We start from the raw sequence: 4,063 nt of genomic DNA on the forward strand, positions 1-4,063 counted from the left end.
CCACTTTGGGTCAGGCCCTATGCTGGGCACTGGAGATCCAGTTGTGGATGAAATGGACAGAAGCCTCCAGAAGTTCACAGTCTAGTGGGGAAAACATTCCACAAGCCAGCAATTATGATGCAGTTTGATAATCACCAAGATAAGCCCTCAGAGAAAGGACTCCTAAGTCCAGCCATGGTGCATGTCAGGAAAGACTTCCTCCAGAAAGTCAAACTGAGATCTGATGGACGAGTAAGAATGGGCCAGGTAAAGGTGAGGATGAGGTTCCCAGGCAGAGGGAACAGCGTGTTCAAAAGCCCAGATCATCATCATCATCAGCAGCAGCAGCAGCCTTGTTAGAAATCATCTAGCAAGTTGGTTAGAGCAGTGTTATAATTCAAAGGCCAAGAGTTCTGATCCCCATACTGGCCAGCCACCAAATAAACAAACAAACGAAACAGAAAAAGAAATACAAATGATCAAGCCTTGTCCCAAAACACCTAACTCAGAAACTGGGGAAAGGGAGGCAGCAGGCTGTGGTTTTAACAAGCCCTCCAAGTGATTCAGATGCCCACTCAAGACTAACAGGTGCCAAGGGGCAACTGATCCAGCACTAGTCCTTCACTAGGTAACAGGAAGCAAATGCAGCCCATTTAGCCGAGAAGTATCACAGTTTCCCAGCCCCCTCCACAACCACCTCCCACATACAGAAAGGCCACAGGGACAGAAATATGGGCAGAAGCTGTTGGGATGATGAAAATGTCTGGAATTAATTAGCGGTGATAGTTGCATAACCTTGTGAACATACTAAAAACCACTGAATTGTACACTTTAAAAGAGTGAATTTTGTGGTATGTAAATTATATCTCAATAAAGCTGTTATTAAAAAAATAAACTGCCACCTGCCTCTGGGAATCCTTCCCATTTATAAAAGAAAGAGCAATAGTTAATCTGTATTTGGTCCCTTGTCTGGTTAGAAGGGGCTCCGCTTGAAAGATCTGAAGCCAGCCTGGAGCTGCGGCAAATTTCGACTCTCTCACCATCTTGGCCACACCGTTCCCAAAAAAGACTTTCGAGCCAGATTAACGTGGGGAAAAAAAAAATCTAAACCGCTTGTTGAAAGGTGGAGAATATCATCTAATGCTAGAGATTCCAAAACAGCAAGAAATGCTTCTGAATTACTTTCAAACCATTAGGCCTGGGAACCCAAGTTCTTAGGAGGCAATCTCCACTGAGGAGAGGAAGGTAAACTTCAGAGTTACAGATGCAATGTGCGTTTACAAGACCTGCAGACCTGCCCCTTCCCTGACTCCTTGGCAAAGGAATAAAGGAACAGTGGCTTGGAAAAGCCTTGGTGAAACTTAAGTCTTGGAACTTGAGCTAATATTGTCTTCTCCTGCAAGGAACAGAATGACATGATCACAAAGGAAACCACTGAAAGCATTTCACTTCTCCTCCTGGCTTTGCTCACTCCATTTTTTTTTTTTAAACTAGTGAAGTTGAAGATGACCTCAGAGATTCATCTAGTCCAGAGAAGTGGCTGCCCTGAGGGCTGGGCTGGAGATGACGCTGAGTTCTGGCTCAGTGGAGAATAACACAATCATCGATTAGTGATGTCCAACACAGACATGGAAGGGATGGTCCTGGAGGATGCACTAGTTCCATGCCTGATCATCCTACGTCCCCTCATTTTATGGTTGAGAAAACAGAGGTTCAGGAAGCTTAAGTGATTTACTTAACGTCCCACAAAAGTCACTGGGAGATGTGGAATTGTCATTCAGGTGTCGAGTGCTCTGGGTCACAACGATTTACTGTGGTCTCCCACACCACGCAGGGTGAGACAATACAGTAACAGTTTGTGCTACTGGAAGTCATTCACAAAGTGTCCAGAGGGCACCCTGTTGTCCCCCAACCTTAAATTCAGAATTTGGAACAAAGGAGGGAGAAATATAAACTTTCTTGATGCCACCCTTGTACTAGTATTTACAGAGTTGGAATTATACCCCCCATTTTTTTTTTCTTTGCAGCTTTTCTTGAGAATGACCTGGGGTTTACAATCCGAGGTGATAAGCAGAAGAACACAGTCTGCTAGTGAGTGTCAGGAGACAGATATTTTTTTTCCAGGACAACTCCCAACTTGAAAAACAACCAACCAACAACAATACACCAAGCTCAGGAAGCCACCTAGCACTATAAACAAAGGTGACCTAGGCCCGGACATGGCCGCAGATGTAGGTTCCCTGCGTGGAGAGCAGCAGCCAACCTGAAGGCTGGTTCATTCCAACATGATGACTTCAACCCAGGGTTCTGATATCACCAGGCCACTGTGTTCACAGTGTAGGAAACACTCAGACATCTGGGACAAAAGGAATATTTGACAATCACCTTTAATTTCTGGAGATGGCCAGTTGGAGACTGTCCTTCCTCCCCTTCCCCCCAGCACAGTGATCACTAAGTCAAATGGCAGTACTGTACACGACTGAAGAGAGATGGGATGAATACTACAACAGGGAGGGGTGGGACAAATTTGGGGTCACATGCTCTAGGTAAAAAGGATAACCACAGCTCAGTTCCATGTGGGAAACAAGACCTGCCCTACCAGACCTTCAGATTTTTCATTATAAACTGGAAATCTAGATTATGAGAAATTTGACTGTTATTAAATGATTTTTTAAAAGAATATACAAAAGTTAGTAAGAGCCTAACAATTAAGAACTTTTGGCACTTGCTGCTAGGAAGCTCAGGTGCAATTTACGATCACATCCAGGAACCTGCAGGAAACCACCTGGGTGGGCTGGACCTGGGAACACAGCACTCCACATGCAACCTGGCAAACTGCGCTGACTTCTGGCTCCACCTCCTTTCTCTCATCCCACCTCCCTGCTTGTCACACTAACTGCACACGGTAGACACGCACTGGCTGGTGAATTAAATTCAAAAATATTTTTTCAATCTTTTGACATTCTACATATTTTTGTAAACAACCCTCTATTTTTTTTTCTTGAAACAAAGAGGAATATAGATGAAGCATTTAAGACCTTCTTTTGCCAGTCATGTCAAGTGTGAAGGGAAGTTTTTCGTAAGTCTAAAATTATTTCAAAACAAGTGTTTTTAAAAAGAGCGAAGGCACGGCTTTGAATGCTCTAGCCCGCGCAGGCAGGCTTGCAGGGGTGTGTAGGGAAACCCACGGGTGACAGGTGTAAGGCGCGTTCAACCTTGGGCAGAAGGAGGAGAGAAAAATAAGGTGGGAGCCTCGAGTGTGAGCACCAGCGCAGCCGGTAAAACCAGAACGCGAATTTACATCCGACGCTTGTGAAAACATCATTTTTCCCCCTGCACGTGCCTCTTCGTTTCGCCCATCGCCTCTCCGCAGGACCTCCGCAGCCTCGCCGGCTGCCCACCCCAGGGCTGGAGACATCCCGCCCTCCGCCGAGCGCCCGGGAAAATTCCTTCCCGCAAAGACTGGCGAGGGGCGAGCAGGAAACCCAAGACCCTCACGGGGCGGCTTCGGGGCCGCGGCCACCACTGATTCGGGCGGAGTCGGAGGGAATTCGGTCCTTCGCTGTCCCCTGCCCACCGTTGCCTGGGAAAACGCAACTTTTCCCTCCAGATCGCGGCCCCTTTACCTGCGGCGACCCAGCGGGCCAGGAGCGCCCCGAGGCAGACGAGGACGCGGGGCTCTGGCGCCCGGCCGCCCGCGGCCATCTCGCCCCAGATCCCGGCTCAGGAAACGCAGGCTCCGGCACGGCTGGGTGTGCGCCCCGGGGCCCCGGCCCCTGGGGGTACCGAGTGCTCTCCCAGGTCTTCGGAACCGCAGGGTGGCCCCACTTTCCGCGACCCCAGGAAGGATGCTTGGGGGTGAGGCCGATGTCCGAGGCTGGGAGCTGCGCTCAGCTGCCGGTGCGGATCCCCCTCTCCGGAGCGCCCGGGCCGGGTGGGAGGGCGCACCCCGCCCCCTGCGCCCGCCTGCCACTCCCGCCGGCGGAAAACAACAGGAGCGGGCCCCCTCCCGCCTCTAGTGCAGGCGGGAGCCCAACTTCCTCTACCTTGGCAGGGAAGGAGGGCTCTATGCAAAGAGCGCGCC

At 49.8% G+C, this 4,063-nt stretch overlaps 1 pseudogene; it reads left to right on the top strand.

Moving 5' to 3' along the window:
- The first annotated feature begins 3,827 nt into the window (after positions 1-3,827).
- LOC103596886 overlaps positions 3,828-4,063 on the top strand; it is a 12,794-nt pseudogene continuing 12,558 nt past the window's right edge.

The sequence above is a fragment of the Galeopterus variegatus genome, unplaced genomic scaffold, assembly GCF_000696425.1.
Source record: "Galeopterus variegatus unplaced genomic scaffold, G_variegatus-3.0.2 Scaffold2137, whole genome shotgun sequence".
Taxonomy (NCBI): Eukaryota; Metazoa; Chordata; class Mammalia; order Dermoptera; family Cynocephalidae; genus Galeopterus; species Galeopterus variegatus.